The sequence below is a fragment of the Monodon monoceros genome, unplaced genomic scaffold (genome assembly GCF_005190385.1).
Source record: "Monodon monoceros isolate NGI ecotype Baffin Bay Population unplaced genomic scaffold, NGI_Narwhal_1 Super_Scaffold_11, whole genome shotgun sequence".
Classification (NCBI taxonomy): domain Eukaryota; kingdom Metazoa; phylum Chordata; class Mammalia; order Artiodactyla; family Monodontidae; genus Monodon; species Monodon monoceros.
The window spans coordinates 53,251,434-53,269,816 of record NW_021703767.1 but is presented as its reverse complement, the minus strand read 5'-3'; the positions used below and the strand labels follow the sequence as shown (position 1 = coordinate 53,269,816).

General features: G+C 36.2%; 1 pseudogene; it reads right to left on the bottom strand.

Annotated features, from left to right (window-relative positions):
• Positions 1-471: 471 nt before the first annotated feature.
• Positions 472-1,243, bottom strand: LOC114890829 (annotated as a pseudogene).
• Positions 1,244-18,383: the final 17,140 nt, after the last annotated feature.

Genomic DNA, 18,383 nt, shown 5'->3' with positions numbered 1-18,383 from the left:
TAGCACTAATACTTCTGGCTGACAGGCTATCTACAACAGCAAAGTGAATAGAAGTTTTGACGATGATAAGAGGTTTCCCAAAGAAACTAGAGTTCCCAGTTAAACACATACAGTTACTATACTGAGAAGTCCAACAGACATCAGAAGAACTTGCTTTGGGTCAACCCCTTACTACCAATTTTCTTTGACAAATTTGTGCCAAGAGTCTACCCATTTTTTTCTGTCTGGACTCTGAACCTAGATTAGTTTGTCTGATAAATGGACTCACTCAGGTTCCATATAAATTTTAGCAGTATTAAGAAACCATCTGTGTGAATAAATAAAATGAATTTTCAGGATGAAATGATACACACACACACACACACACACACACACACACCACAAAGTTAAAAACAATTGGGGGGGGATAAGGGAAAATATTAATGTAAAAAAATCATAAAAGTGACAATTGTAAAGCAAGCAGATTCTCACTCATGCCACACGATATGCCTTCATTAAGGTGTACTCTTTCCAGTTGGTATGAGGGGCCCAGACGAAGAGAGCAGAAGCCATGAACTGTAAGGGAGCTGAGACGCAAGCCAGGCAAAAGGACCATCCGAATTTGCCAGACACATTCTCAGGCAGCTCTAATTTCTGGTGGAGTAGTTCAGTTCCAGGAACGTAGAAACTCACTGAGCCCAGGGTACACATACCCACAAGGAGATGGAGAATGCCTGTGGCAATGGTGGGGGTACAAGCTTCGGCGGATACAAGCATGAAGTCCAGTCAAAGCCTCAGAGCACATCAAACCTAGACTAACAAAAGGTGAAAGGAACTGGCAGCGCCAAAGATAGGTCCGAAGAAGATCAATCCCACCGTTCTAGTTTCCAGGATCAACAAATTTCTCCATGAACTGCTCATTTAGCATGAAACTCATGCATTTTGTGACCATATCAAATGACTCTGTCATTTCAGGTGGGCTGTACTAGATGTGTTTTGGGGTATAGTGATACACCGTCTCCACAATCCCACTGTGCCATTATATCGGAAAAGCGCATCATTATGTCTTTTCATCTGCCTCATCACTAGCAAAGTCATTTCAGATGCTTTTGTTCAAATCACTGGAATTTTCTTGAACTGGACTTCGATACTCATACCAGAAGTCTGTGCCAATTGCGGCTGCCGTGTAGATGGTAGAAGTGAGGCTAAGCACACAAGCAATTACAAATGCTGTAGCAAAATGGTTATCCATTCTGGCATTCAGACTGCTGGCCCATCCTCCTGCTTCACAAACTTCACCCTCAAGCTCAAACCGCAGCACCCTGCTCTCCCCGTGCCCCCTCTGGCACACTTCCCTTCAGAGCCCACCCCCTGCACTCCAGCGCCTCTGCCTTGGCCCTCACCCTGGCTGGGCCTGGCCCAGGACTGCCTCCTAAATTTCTTTATTTTATTTTATTTTATTCTATTCTGTTCTATTTTTTAAACACATCTTTATTGATGTAAAATTGCTTTGCAATGTTGTGTTAGTTTCTGCTGTATAACAAAGTGAATCAGTTATACATATACATATGTCCCCATATCTCTTCCCTCTTGCGACTCCCTCCCTCCCACCCACTCTATCCCACCCCTCTAGGTGGTCACAAAGCACCAAGCTGATCTCCCTGCGCTATGCGGCTGCTTCCCACTAGCTGTTTTACATTTGGTAGTGTATATATGTCCATGCCACTCTCTCACTTCATCCCAGCTTACCCTTCCCCCTCCCCATGCCCTCAAGTCCATTCTCTACGTTTGTATCTTTATTCCTGTCCTACCCCTAGGTTCATCAGAACCTTTTTTTTTTTTCAGATTCCATATATATGTGTTAGCATACGGTATTTAAATGTTGGAGAGGGTGTGGAGAAAAGGGAACCCTCTTGCACTGTTTGTTGGAATGTAATTGACACAGGCACTATGGAGAATAGTATGGAGGTTCCTTAAAAAACTAAAAATAGAACTACCATACGACCCAGCAATCCCACTACTGGGCATATAGCCTGCGAAAACCGTAATTCAAAAAGAGACATGTACCACAATGTTCATTGCAGCACTATTTACTATTCCAGGACATGGAAGCAACCTAAGTGTCCATCGACAGATGAATGGATAAAGATGTAGCACATATATACAATGGAACATTACTCAGCCATAAAAAGAAACAAAATTGACCACCTAAATTTCTGAATTCACTATTTCTTCCCTCTTACTTTCCTTTTCCACTCACTTTTACTAACTTTCAAAGCCCTGGCTTTACCTGCTAGCCAAATTCAGGAATTACATGAAAGTCCTGACTTTGTTTCGCTTCACTATTCTCTACATTTATTTTCTTGGTGACCATATGTGTTTTCTTAATCACAAGATCATTTCTATTCTGTTGAGTCCCAAGTCTATTTACTTATGATCTAACTTATTCCTAGGATGCTAACCTTCATTTTTAGATAGGAATAATTGGCTAACACCACAATTTCAAAAATCTAAAATTTAAATCGATTGACAATATCTAAACTTAAACTTTTTAATTTTTTTTTTTTTGCGGTACTCGGGCCTCTCACTGCTGTGGCCTCTCCCGTTGCGGAGCACAGGCTCCAGATGCGCAGGCTCAGCGGCCATGGCTCACGGGCCTAACCGCTCTGCGACCTGTGGGATCTTCCCGGATCGGGGCACGAACCCATGTACCCTGCATTGGCAGGCGGACTCTCAACCACTGCGCCACCAGGGAAGCCCAAACTTTTAAATTTTTTTTAAACCTTTTTTTTCTTTTTTACCCCCAATCAACATTCCCAAGATACAAACTTGAAATCTTGGTGACAAAGTTTGCTTCTTCTTTCCTCTCACCTTACACATCTACTTAGATATCCTGTCCATAGATGAATTCTCCTAAGTAATTCATTTATATTGTCCTTTCTTTCCATGATTATAGCCAACATTTGAGTTCAGGATTTTGTTACCTCCTAATATATTGACTTATTTAATATGACAGTTTTCCAGTAGGGTACCCTCATTCAATGTCTTGTTTACAAGATTGGTATATACTAATAGCCTCTCCTTCCCACTGCTTTATCTCTAAATCCCATGAGATGATGGTGCCTTTCCCTACTGTTCTTCTGACACTTCTCTCTCAATAAATGTTTTTTCATTCCTGTAGTACAGTTTGAAAATGTCACGTTTTTGCCAAGAAGACTTTATACATTTTTGATTTGTAACCCAATTGAAGAAAAATTCTTACCCTTACATTTATTTGCCATAATCATCAAAGCCACCAACATCATATCTGAAACCAAAACAACTTCTAAACTATATTTTTTTTTCTACTTTTTAGATACCTGCTCATTTAATTGTCAACAAATCTATGAAATAAATATTTATATTTCCCCTTGTTAAATGGTGGAGCTGTAACTCAGAAAGTTAGCTACTCAAGACACAAAAATGTATCCTTCAGGGTAGGGAGCATAACAGACCATGGCTCCAGCTGCTGGGCTCTGAAATCCATCACCATTGTGCACCAAAGTCACAGTTCCTAAGGGCTACTCCTAGTCAGTGACTGGGAGATACAGGACTCTTCTAACAAACAACTTTGGCTCAAAGACTCCCTACCAATTTTGTAGAAATTTCCTGAGCTACACTGCAGTCCTTCCTTCCTTCTCTTTCTCTTTAAAAGGTGGCAGACCTAAATCATAGTCTGACAACTTTCTTGATCTTCTCTGGCTATCTCCCATTTTCCCTCATAGGCATTTACTTCAATCAGCTGTTGTAGGGTTAAATCTGTCTTGGTATGTGCTTCTCAGAAGACCCAGACTAAAACAGTCACACTACTACTTAGAAGGTGAGCTAAAATTTGTACTCTAGGTATCTAGTTCCAAACCCAGTATACTTAGCCACTAATATATGGTCTCCATCCACATTTACAGATTTTTACCCATCTTTAGTCCACCACTCTCCATCCAAACCAGGCTACTATCCATTTCCATTTCATTGCTTTCCATTTTGAATGCCTTCCAGTCTCCCTCTCAACATATAAGTTACTTTTCAAGGTCTATTTCAAATATAACCTATCCTTTGAAGCTTTTTTAAAAAATCATTTGCCCTAAATTGAATTCTCTTTTCGCTTTATCATCACTACCTGTGCTTCTTTTATTAGTTTAGGGAATATTTTAACATTTTGTGTAAAATAGTGCCAAATTATGTGTTAGCTACATTCTCATTTCTACAGTTGACTTCCTATGTGACTTTTATTATGGGTCCGTGGGATGTGGTGCCTTATATGCTTCACTTTCTTCAACCTTACAGTAAGCAGATATAAATAGAAACAATTTCCAAGCTACAAAAATAATCTTCATAGTGCTGAGATCTCATGAGACTCGAAAATATCTATTATAACATTTGTTTTAAAATAATGGCTTTTATTCATTAGGATTTCTATAGCAACAATGAAATAACTTGCATGATATTACCAATTATAAGATTCCTAAGAGTAGCTATTTTTTTTACATTGATGACCTCTCTCTCTCTCTCTCTTTCTTTCTAGAAGAAGAAATACCATATGCATCCATTTTTCTTTTCCTATATTCAGTTGACAGGAATATGAAGAACACAATATTTCCTTCAAACATAGTTACAAGATAAGTTGATTCTTCGAAAAGTAATTTAGATCTAGACATTAAGCATCTATAGCTGTTAACATCACAAAAAGAAAGATGACTAGATGTTATCTCTCTTGATAGAGAGATCTAAATACATACAGCTATGGAATAATCTTTTCAAAAAAATAAAATGTAGGAGAAACTTAATTTAGAAGACATCTTTAGATCCAAATGCAAATTTAATGATATGACTAATGAACGTGTCAAGTGACACTACAGGGATGCAATCAGCACCTATGTTCTTTTTTCCAACATTTAAATTGCGAGTGAGAAAAATAAAATTAAAGGGGATCCTTATAGATTAAAGAAGATTTAAACAACATATCAACCATTTGCAATGTGTGGTCCTTATTTTGATCCTGATTCAAACAAGTGTTAATAAAAATAACATATATGAGACAATTGGAACTTTGACCGTTTAAGCAGATATTCAAGGATGTTAAGGAGCTATTGTAAGTACTTAGTAATAACGGTTTTTAGGTTTTTATTTTTTTAAAGAGACATTCTTTAGAGATACATACTAATATATTTATTGTTGATGGACTGTGGATACATAGGGCTTTATTGTGGATTCTGTCTATTTTCTATTTTTGAATATCTATAATAAACAGCCTAGTACAATTAATATAAGATAAAGATAGTGGCTGATTGGATAAGCAACAAAGGCTAACTACCCTTTTTGCTGACTCTCTCATAGTCAATTTTTGATCCTCTGTATTAGTCTGCAATACAAATTGGTCTGTGTTAGTTCCTACCACAGTGATGAGTCCTCAGAGAATAGTCGTAAGCATTAAATCACAAGTTCCTGCTTGATCAGACATCAAGTAATATTATTAAGTGAAAATGGGGATTAGAACAGCCACGAGGTTCAGAATACACCTGTATTTTGTCAAAACATTTTTTTTTTTTTTTTTTTTGCGGTACACGGGCCTCTCACTGTTGTGGCCTCTCCCGTTGCGGAGCACAGGCTCCGGATGCGCAGGCTCAGCGGCCATGGCTCATGGGCCTAGCCGCTTCGCGGCATATGGGATCCTCCCAGACCGGGGCACGAACCCACGTCCCCTGCATTGGCAGGCGGACTCTCAACCACTTCGCCACCAGGGAAGCCCTGTCAAAACATTTTATTCCTAGATGGAATAGTGAAATTACTGTCATAAAGATTTTTTTTAACGAACAAAGAATCAAGGTAAATATACTAGATGATTTTACGAAATAGTATTATCAAGACTGATATATGCCCACCTTTACCAGAGGGATAAAACCGCTAAACAGACCAGGATACCTGTGATAACAGCCAAAACAGCCCATTTCTATTAAATAAGGCCAGGATTATACTGAGCAATTTTTGCTGTTTGTCTCTTGTATTTCATACTCGAGGCAGACCATTTTTGTTATTATATTGTCAAGTGTTCGGATGCACAGGGCATAGCTTGTTAATCATTGCATCTCTCCACCAGCACAATTTTGTAACATGTAATTGGCACTTAATAAATATTTATTAAATAAATAGATAAATAAATTCATGTAACTTTTACCTTATATTACATTCATTACATTTCATATTAGCATCCTTCTGAGGGATTCAGGATTCTAAATAGTGAGCCATTAATTAAATGCAATAGTTTCATCAGTTTTATATTGATAATCATTAGCTTCGGTGTCAAGGGTACATTTTCTAAGTAGATCTGCATACTCCAAAGCTGTAGCCTATCAGGAGTGTATAGCATCACATAGTGTAGAAAATAGAGTGTGGGTTTAAATCCCAGCTCAAGATAATCTTTACCACACTGACCTATTTGCTCGTTCCCAATGGTGACAGCTTTTTGTCTTCCATGTCTTTACCTATACTGTTCCCTCTGCCCTGAATGCTCTTTTTCCTTGTTTGGCTAACTGTTACTTTTCCTTGAAGACTCAACTCAGACCATGCCTCCTGGCCTGGATGAGATAATGCCTTTTTTCTGTACTAAGAGACACATCGGGTTTGCCACCATAGAGCTTATAGCCCTGCAACATAATCATCTATTTATTTGTTTCTCCCCCAGCCCTGGTTGCTACTCGACTCCATCTCACCCCAGAACACACACACACACACACACACACACACACACACACACTCACTCACTAAAAAAATATCTAAGGATAAGGACTATGCCTACCTCTTTGTATCTTCAGTGCCTAGAATAATGGATGACACTCAACTGACGCTCAGTATATCTTCACAGTTGTTGACATGACTTAAAATTAAATAATTGTATGAAGTTGTCATTAAACTTTTGTCTCCCATTTAAGTGGAAAATTTTTCTTTGTCCTGAGATAAAACAAACGTATACCTCAAAGTGATATGATTTCTATTGATAATAAAAGGAGAGTCACCTTCACAACCAATTTGACATCACAATTACCTGGTATGATTTAGGGAGCATCAAAAGGACCTAGCCTTCCTACTTGTAAATAATATTATGGCTGTGACACAATGCCTGAAATAACCATAATTATTCACTCCTATAGTTTAAGTAATAAGTGCTGCTGTTACAGTAAAAAGTTAACTTACAGAGGAAACTTGTTTGATAGTTCGCCGGGCAGTATGGCATTTAAGTAATGAACATAAGTCAGATAAACTTGAAAAGAGGAAATGAATTCCAAATACATAGAGAATGGTTCTGTGGTAACCCAAGAGCATCATGAGGACACAACTCTAATAAGTTGTTCCTGGATTATAGTAGGTACTAAATATAAACTCACCAATTTCTCCAGTACCAGTTCTGAATAGAACCCTCTTAGTGATGCTACTGACTGGAGATGGACAGTAGGTCATTCAAGAATTTCCTAAAATTCCATCAATCAAATACAACTTTACTAATTTTGCCATATCTGATAAAGCAATATGGACACTTCTTTGGCACCAAGAGAGCGATACACTGAAGTGCAGAGTAACTTCAAGAAGCCTCAGGTAGGGGAAGGGAATGAACCAATGTACTCTAGCAATTTAAAAAGTCGGTTTTTTAAATTTTAAATAATCAGTTTTGTTATTTGTATGAGCTTGCATCTAATATCATCACTGTTACAAAAAGAAACATATTCAAGAGCATAATCTCAAATTAGAGTTGGACAAATGGGAGCTATTCTAAAGCTTAAAGCTCTCTTAAATCATAATATCAGAGCCTCCAAATTTGAAATCTCCATGGTTTGTTGAGTCTGGTCTATCGAGCTCAGTTTTGGCCCAGTTCCCACACATCACAGCTTCCTTTAGCATTTCAATTTTGCAACATGTGGTTCATGCTTCTTTTCACCTCTGCATAAAATGAGCTAGCCTATCATTTTAACTGTTTATCCCTCAGGGTGTTTTTGTCACTCAGTAAATATTATTTAAAGCTAAAGATGATAGTTTTCAAACATCTATCTGTAGAATATAACATACATTGGTCATTTGGATAAATGTCAAAGCTGATTTTTTTAATATTCTTTTTGAGTTTCTCTTAAAGTGAAAAGGCAAATTGAGTTCAGCCATCTTTCCATATTCAACTCTTGTTCTTTCTCACCTTTCTCACGCCTCTTGTAATAATCTGTCCTGTTTTGTCTTTAGGTTTTTTCTTTTATCTTTTTCCCTCACCTTGTACTTTCCTGGGTGTCTTGTGTTTACATATTTTCTAAACTGAATCCATCACTACAGCAGAAAGTAAATTCTTTTTAAAATACTAGAATTTTGCAAGCAATTTTTTATGAAAACATCATGATATTTGTGGGAAAAATTTAATAGAGTAAATTGGGTAGAGCAAGTCTACTGAATAAGAACAAATAAAACATTAGGCTACTTCAGCTTGGAAGCACAGAGTTTAAACAGTGACCTGTATTCATTTCATAAATATTGATTGAGTACCTTTTATATTTCAGATCCTGTATAGATTTTGATATAGAACAGTGAACAAAAGAAATACAATTCCTGCTCTCATGGAGCTTGTATTCAAGTATCAGTAAAAAGTATGATGATATTTCTGGTCATAGGTTTAGAGTGTGTGAAATGTATATAATTGGGAATAGGGGTATTTGAGAAGAAAACAATACAAAATTAGAAATACAAAGTTGGATATATAAATATTTATTTAAAACTAGAAAAAATTCACAAAATTAAAAAAATTTAAAGCTGATACATGCCACAGGCATTATAAAATTCAGGAAAATAATAACACTTCTACTAATAAACTGACATACAACTATGACACTTTTTTTCCCTAAAATTTTGGCTGTATACTTTTTATAGCCTTTTCATACATTAATGATTTTATACCATCTTCTGTAGAGAGTATAGAAAAAACTCAGGCTCTTGTCTAGAATGATAGAAATAAGTTTGTTTTATTATTGATAGTTTAGAAAAGTTTCAGTTTTACAACTCACTGAGAAATGTAATGCTTAGGTGCAATTTATTACAAAAGGATGAAAAATACATGATTCTTTACACACTGACATACTCCATGGTACAACTACAGGTTTGTTCTCTAAAAATGTAGGAATTCTAATCACTTGTATATAATCAAATGAAAAGAGCTATTTATTGTGCATTTATAGTAATAGATTATTATTGGGTATATGTGCAGTAATAAAAAGAATTTTTTCACTGAATAAGCATGAGGGAGAATTGAGTCTTCTACTTAAATGTCTACATATCTGATGATTGGGAGTTCTCACATACCACATCCCAAACCTGTTTCTCTTCCATAGCCCACATATTTCTAGTGCTTGGTACTGTAGGACTCATTCATCTCACAGCCTGACTCCTAACCATGCACCACGCATAACCACTACATAACCATGCATAACTCATGTGCTTTAGCACCATGGGAGGCTAACACTAACTCAACCCTTCATGGAAGGGAATGTGAACCACATACATAAATCTCATTAAGCCCAAATTAAATGTATCTCCAGTGAAATTTCCACTTAGTTGAATTTACCCTTAATTGGATTCCGGGACATGAGGGGAAGTGTGCTCAAAGGAAAGTCAGAGTGGAAAGAGGCAGTTGTCTTATACAATTGTGGCTAGAATCTACTTCTGCATATTTTACAAAAGCATTGCTAGAGCTGAGCTTTGGAAGAAGCTTGAGCAAGTGAGAGGCTCTGGAGTTTCAGCTACATTAGATGTACTGTAAATCTGTTTCTATGGTCACGAATGAATTGAACAAAGCTGTTTTATTTTTCCAGAGCTGACATTTCCAGAGATACAGCATTAATCTTACCTATCCAAGGTAAACTCAGTCATATCAAGTTTAACACTTAGTATCATTCAGTTAACTTAGCATTTTCCTGGGTGGAGCTCTCTGGAAGTGATTATATATGACTCTTGCATTAGAGGAATATGGATCCAGAATTGTCCTCTATCCACACTACCCTCCACTGACAGTACCATCCCCCTTGGTTCCCACTGTCATATATTTGCACCCATTGTTGCTACATGTGGTGTCCAAGTTTGTTCTACATCCACTCTCTGAATCTGCTCTGAACCTGGTGGCTCTCTTTCAGCCACTTTCAAAGTTCTCTCGAATGTTATAGATACAATTCAGGTGTTTCCCGTCCCCACAATGGGTGGTGCTGACAATAACACGCTGCCTGTGACCCCACTCACCATCCCCATCTCTCAGCACTTGCAATTCCACTACTTTATCAACTCAGTTGAAGAGGAATATGTCTAAGAAGCTAGTAGTCTTTCCAGTCTTTGCTCTGAGATGCTTTCTGTGCTCTTGGATTCCCTTTAACCTCTTAGAGTTTCTAATACATTTGCTCCTCTAAGTCTTGGCCTGGAAATTTGGACACTGGGTCCCCATCTCAGCTTAGTTTTACTCTTCAAATCAACCTTCTTTCATAGGCAAGTCAAACTTTTATCTCCTTCTAGGATAGATCTAATTCTTAGGATGCATCCTGCATTCTTTCCAATTCTGTCTATGTCTAATAGTCAAGATTTAAGAAATTAAAAATCAGTTTTTTTCTGTGAAGCATCTACTTTTGCAGTTGAAAGTCCTGATTTCAGAATATGTTTCTCTGCCATTAATTAAAAAGTATCTGTGGGAGAGTTCAATGGATTTTTTCCTGGACATTAAATACTTTTCCTATTAGGCGACGAATGACACTGGAGTAATTAGTGGGGTGTCTTGGAACCATAAAACAGTGTGGCCATAAAAATGTCTCTGTTTAAAATTTCCAAGCCTTATCCTGCTATGACTAAAAGTGATGAAAATGAGCAATTTTAACAAATGCTAATATATTAAATATTGTACAAGAAGATACCTTTAAAAATATTGCAACAAGAAAAAACCATGGAGATACATTTAAAATGTATAACATGAAATAATACTTCAACTAGATAATAACACTGAAAAGACCTTGTTTTTATCAAAATTAAAATAGCTTTGTTCTGATTGTAAAATCACTTCATAATTTATTTTAAAAATATCATATAATACTTTATAAAATTGCCCATAATTCCACTACTGAAAGATAATGCTAATATTTAATGCTCTTATTCAAAACTTGAAGAATTTCTTATTCCAAGAGCTAGGATAGGCAGAAAATGAAAATAAATGTACAAGTTCTTACAGCCGTTTACAGATGAAAGTAATGGGTCTATAAATGGAAACTGGAATGTGTTTTACCGTAAGTAATAACTATTATGACTTTCCTTCAGCTTATATTGACAATGTAGTCTTGGGCTGACCCACAGTCAGCATAAAATGGTTAATCAACAAAGCTCTGAGGAATATGGTGAAAGAGATTATTTGAAGGTATCAGAGAGATGTTTGTTCACAAAAAGAGGGGGGATTCTTTTTATAACTTGAGCTGGAAATTGCCCCAAACTCCAGGGTAGTTTTTATAACTCTTCCACTGGCTCAGGCAAAGATAAAATGAAGAGAGGAAATATGGGGGCAGTACAATGAGATGGGAAAGAAAAAAATCCTGGGAAATCTGGCAGCTGTCTTGGGCCACTTTGGAAAATATATCTTGGAGGACAAACATTTTCATGCTTCAGTGTTACACAGATCTCTAGAGAAGTAGCAAGTTAGGAAAGGCAGTAAATTGCACTTCAGCGAGAAAGTTGATGACAACTCTGAACTCAAAGTCTGGCTTTTGAACAGTTGTTAAAAACAATATTGAAAAAAATATCTCTCACATATTCATATAAAAGCCCAGAAACTCAAATATGCCTGCTCCAAAATAGTCTGGAATGACATGTGAATAACAAACCAAGTCTTGTCGTGATGATGGTGAGACGGTCTCATCAAGGCAGGACAGCAATAATCCTTTTAGCTTCAGCCAGCTTGGGGTGTTAGAAGTTCCTTATGTAAAATTAAAATCAGTATCACACACTACGAAACATTTATAGGACGTACAATGTATGATATAATTTTATGATAAATGAAAAATTTAGAAAGTAAACTTCAGAGAAAGTTAGGCATAGAAAGGTATGTATGACCTGAAGTTTTTGTGGAAAATATCTTAAAGCAAGTGCTATTTGAATAGGACCTGAGAGTTGGAGAGAACTGATAACTAAAATAGCTTTAGGAGGCTTTCAAAGCAAACACAATTAAATTGTACAGATGAACATATTGTGATGTGAAGCAAGGGATACATGACAGATAGTGAGAAAGAAAATAGGAAGGTAAGGTGAGTCAAGCAATTTTTGTATGGTAAAAAAAAAATCTTAGTGCTGGGTCAGGATTTTACTCTTAGACCTAATCCTAACTTTCTGGTTGATTTTAGGCAAATATCTTATCTGCATCTCATTTTCTTTCTCTGTAAAATGATGTTAGACATGGCAGTTTTAAAATTTGATGTACATGATAATAAAAACTAAAATGTATTAAATGCTTACTGTGTGAGCAGAGCATGCTTTTAGCATCCATTTCATACTTGCAACTTTATGAGACAGACTATGTTATTATTCCCATTTTAGATGTAGCAAAATTGATTATTGAAAAAATTATTCAAGCTTATTTTATAGCTAGCTGACTAGGAAAAAATATGATGAAAGTAGAAAATTTTAAGGAAAATGAGTCAAGGTATTGTGTATAACAATCAGTATATAATGCTGGAAATTTTGTAGGGAAGCAATTAGTTAAGAGCATATTCTAGAAATAAACACATGGATTGATGAGAGATTAGAATTAGGAGGTAAAAGTGGGAACACAGAAGAAAGATTTAGTCTAGGAGATATTTCAGTGAGTCTTATTGAAAAATTGTATGGATGCGAAAAAGAAGACCGGCAGAATGTGGCTTTGAAGTCAGGAATGACTGAACTCTGACACTTTCTCTCTGGATCTTGAATATGTGCTTAACCTCCTTGAAACTTAGTTTCCTCACCTATAAAATAAGAGTCAGGATACCTACCATGTCGGTTGTTTGAAGGATGAAATTAAATACCATACAATGTGCCAATGCTATCCCTGGAATTCCTTAATTGCTAGCTATTAACATCATGCGGATGGCAGGTTTGGAATTTTCATCAAAGCATATTATTAACTGAGATACTAATGATACCACTTATGTATAGTATCAACAGTAAACATTTACTGAGCATTTCTTGTAAAATACAAAGAAGCATGCGATGCTGACCCTTTATATTAATGTTTCACAATTTTCCAGCAAAGATAAGAAAAGTACATAAAGAGAAAACAAAAAGTCAAACCACCGTATGATAATGCAATAAGAGAATTACAGAGTACAATGAGAATTGAGAAATGAAAGAGCTTATTTTTGGCTAAGGGATGAAGAGCATAAAACCATGATCTAACTCTTAGAAAACGAGTAGAATTTCAACATACAGAGATGGGATCATACCAGGTTTTTGGACTAGAGTGAAAAAAGACACATTATTAGGAAAATGACAAGAATATTCTGGTTAAGGTGGCTGGCTAGTGTATATTGGGAGAATAATAGAGGGAAAGTTATACATAGTTTGCGGGTGGTTTTGAGTGATAGGCCAGCACTGAATTTTATCCTTCAAGAAGTAGGGAGGGAGGTGACATTTTTTAAAACAGAATGACAGTATAAAATTGGTGATGTAAGAAGATTAACAGACTAAAAAAAATGAAATTGTGGTGCTGGGGCAAGGTAATATAATTGGTGAATTCAAGATAAAAAATATCACTATTTTTAGCCATATGCTTTAAAACAAGGATCCTTTATTTGAGGAAAAATTCACCCCTCGTAGTTGTGTTCCCTCTAAAGATTGATCTGTTGTCTCCTTTATAACCAATTGTTTCTAAGGGTAAACCCAGAGTCCCAGATATATAACTGATATCAAAATTCTGAGGAAGGGCTGAGAAGGCTACAAAGAAAACCAGGAGTCCAGTGAGATAGGTGCATATGAATTTGTGTGGATAGTATTTTGTTAAGCTGGGATTCTTCTTCTTCTTTTTTTTTCTGGAGGCTTTTAGGCCAGGAATGTCCTCTATTGTTCTAAAATCATGTTATTCAGAGGAGAGCAGACAAAGAAGGAAAGTAGATGCATTATAGCATAGTTGTTCCTTCTCAGAAATCCTGGGTTCAAGTTCCAGCTTGCAATAGTTCTATAATAATGGACAAGCTGCATAATTTCTCTGTACTCCAATGTTATCACCTTTAAAATAAGGATAATAATACTTCATAGGGATATTGTTAAGGCTGAATGACAAAATTCATTGAATCAACTAGAAAGATATCTACCACATGGTAAATATGACATGATATTTAGCTTCTGTTGTCTTTAGTGTCAATCCTTTTTAGGTAGAATCCATTGTAATAGTTCAAGGATATGTTAATTATAGTTCAGACCAAAATGTTTAGCAGTAGAACTGAAAAAGTTGAGAATAAAGAATATTTTGGTAACAATAGCCCTTGAACTCATAGAACTGAAAAAAAACAAAAACAAAAAACTGTGGAGCCAGTCCTAAAAATCTACTAGTCCTAAAATCCGCTAAAATAAAAACTTGTGATTTGGGTTAGTGCTTGGAAATTGAGCCCCAGATAGGGAGTTACTGTGGAATGCAGCATAGTCAGTTTGCTGTGGAAAATGAAATAGAAATAACCTAGAGGATGGAATAGAGTCTTGAATAACACCCAGATGTACAGAATGCATTAAGAAAAAAGAGAAAAATGGGACCAGAGGATTAAATGGAAATCAGAAATATGCTCTTTCAAAAGCCCAAATAAAAAAACTAAAATCTCATAAAATAAAATATGGTGATTTACATGGATTTAGTGTTCATTGCTTCAAGTTCAGGGAAATGGAGACTGAAGATAAAAAATAACTAGGGTTGGAAATTACCAGGCAAATGATGTCCCTTAAACACACAATATTATTAGAGTCATGTGAAACAAAGTCAGATATGGAGGAATATGTGGCTAACAGATTAATAAGAAATAGAGGTCCAGTCATCTTTGCAAAAGTGAAGTAGGCAGAATCTGGGTTTACTGGTAGCATTTAAAATTTTTTTGTGGAATATCCTGAAAAAAAAAGAAAAAAATAAACCCACTGGGCTAGAGCTTGTTTGATACTGGATACCATGAATTTGCAGTAGGCAATATCCACATGATTTTCTGTTCTGCAGCCCTGGCCAATAAAGGAGAAAGTAGACCAGGGGGTAATCCAAGGTTCAGAATGGGTGCCCTCTGAGTTAAAAACCATGAGACAGTCTTAGGGAGTAGCAAATATGGCATGAAAATAGATGCTCACAGAAGCAAATTAGCACCCAAATAAGCTCTAGAACTGGTCTTACTTCTTTTGAAATAGAACCAAGCAATGTCCTGGCAGCATGCATTATAGTGGTGGGTGCCTGTTGTTTTATAAGCAACTTGATTGTTTCTTAAAGTTGGCTTTAAGCCTGAAAAGAATATGCATTTGGAGTCTAAGAGGGAACCAGCAGCAGAAGAACTATAGCAATTAAATCCATGTTTAGCCCTCTGCTAACCCTTTTAGCTGTCTCAGCCTGACAGTCTGCATTTGGCAAGGGCGCTGCTCAGTCTGCTTTGCCCTCTTGGCAAGGCAGCCATCTGGCCAGTTGCACCTGCTTCCAACAGTCCTACTACTCCCATGAGCCCTATGTTGGTTTAAATCAAGTGAGAGCTAATGGGACTTGAATTACATGTGGAATGGGATGGAAATGTGTGAAAAGGAGGGCTAAGCAAAGCCAATTAGCTAACCTGGAATGGATAAACTAAACTGAGTAATTGGAAAGAATGGCAGAACAAGGTTAGACAAAACAGCAACCAGGATGATGAATGTTCTTCGAAAAAAGAAGCTGACAAGTTCATGGTCTGGGGGGAAAAACAAAACTCCATCTGCCTATTCAAGTGGCTCCAGCTTCTCATTCATATTAAAGATAATTCTGAACTGTGCTCTAGCAGCATTGCTGAAAGAATTTGCTTCAGGGAACAGGCTTCCTCTCTCCTAACCTCTGCTTGATGACTTGAGGTACATAATGAGCGCGGTGGTACTGTCAGAGGAGCAAAATTGGTACCTAGAAGAGATTAAATTGAATGTAGGGGAAGCCTCCAAAATAACATACCTTTCCTCCTTGCAGAAACAATGATGATATTTAAACGTAAAAATTGCTGAAATGGTCTAGATGTGAATTTTGCTTCATTTTATATATCGTTTTGGACTTTTTCAATCTCTTCGCATTACTTACTGTTTTAGCCATACCTACTGCCCCACCCCCTGTTTGTACTAGTTCACACTAGCAAAATATATGTCACAGGATTAGAATTCCCATTGTTTTCTATACTGGAATACTGAGGATTGTATTACATGGTTATGTACCATACATGATATATACACTACTATAATAGTTTGTGAAATTTCACAACTTTATAATAGCTCTGTCTATGAAATAATTAACCTTAGATGCCCAGAATATTAAGACAGAAACCTTCTGAAATTACTTGCCTCAGAAGTTAATCAGCAAAAAACATAGTATACTGAAATTCAGTGCACGTGTGCACATGTATATATGTTCAACTATCTAATTCGTTGTTAATTTTTCCTCAAAACTAACAAGTTACCAAAAAAATATCTACATGTCTTAAATTTAGATTATTTTTGTTAATCGGCATGTCTCTGAGCTAAATATTTCAGAAAAAAAATGGAAAACTATTTTCTATGATTCCAAAGTTATATAACAAATCCACATGTGCCCCTACATTTACTGAGTTTTGCTTCTCCATGAATGGCCCGGGAAAGAGTGAATAAATTCTTTTAGAAAAGCTCAGTTGTGGCAAAATATAGACATTTTTCCTATTTTCAAACATTTTCTGTTTACTCTATAACTCATATAAACATTTGGGCACTTATCAAAATTAATCATTTTGGTACAAGGGAAAAGTTTTAGAATTTGAAAAGGCCAACTTTCAGTGGATGTGGATGTGTGTGTATGTGTATGTGTTTAATGCCAGATACTGCAGATAGTAGGGTATGAAGTTGGTGATTTTATGTCTATCTCCACATTCTATTTCTGTACTTCAAGTCTCCACCTCTAAAGATTTTCACGTGGGTATCATGGTAGCATATGATAAAACTCAGAGAGGTTAACAAAAAGTCATACAGTGGTCTTCTTTGGGGTAGTTTGAGCTATACAGGTTTTGCTTTGTGTTTGTCCTTCATATGAACTCCTGAAATACATTTAATTAATAATGAAAAAGAGTACTATTAAAGTTTATAGAAAGCACTATAACAAAGAAAAATTATTTTGACTTCAGGAATCTTCCACCCAGAGATTATCTTCTCTTTATCTTATCTGGCCCATCATTCATACACACACACACACACACACACACACACACACACACACACATAAAATTGCTAAATTGACATTGCTTTTAAATTGGCATAATGTGTTTCTTTTATCAATGACATAAAAAGAAGGCTTTGCTTTAGAAGTGATAGCAGTCACTTAAGAAAAATTTCATTTATTCACTGTAAAGATCTCAAAATAACCCTACTCTATCTGGGATACTCTGTAGAAGGAAATAGAATGAGATTAACGGGGCTAAATGCCAAGAGCAAGCAGTAATTAGACAAGCCCAGAAGAGGTGCCAAACCTTCTACACTACCATAAAAAAGTGAAGAGAGACACTGAAATGGCACTGTGAACACTGCATTTGAATTTCACATGTTTTACAAGATTCAAAGATTTCATTAACGTTAGGGAGAATTTAGGATAAGCCATGTGATGAAATACTTGTTTAGAGGCTTAAATTCAGGTTTGAAAGAACTTAATGTAGATGTGTAGATTAATCAGGATACTTAAACTCAGAACTATATGAATTTTCTTTGTAAATTCTCGCTTACTTTCTGCAACTCACCTCTTCTCTGTATTTGTAGATTTGAAACTCTCTCTCTCCCTTTAGCTATTATAAGAGATGAATTCTGTGATGTTAATGAAAGAATTTGTAGAATTTGAACTTCACAAAAGCATATTATGATTATCATCATCTTCATATTTCAAAAACTTCTTCCAGACACAAATGGGGCCTCAAAATAGAAGCAAAATGAGACAAAGGATTAGTTGACTTGCAAATGAATTGGGAATTGTTTTAGAGAGACAGCTGTATATCTATCAGTAGATCATGTTATTTCAAACATGGGATTGGCTTGAAGACAGTATACAGAATTTAGAAATTAACTGCAGTAGTGCCAGTCCTACTTTTGCCTGTGGGGAAGGAGGGCAAGATGGATATATTTAGTAGTGTTGCATAGAAAACTTC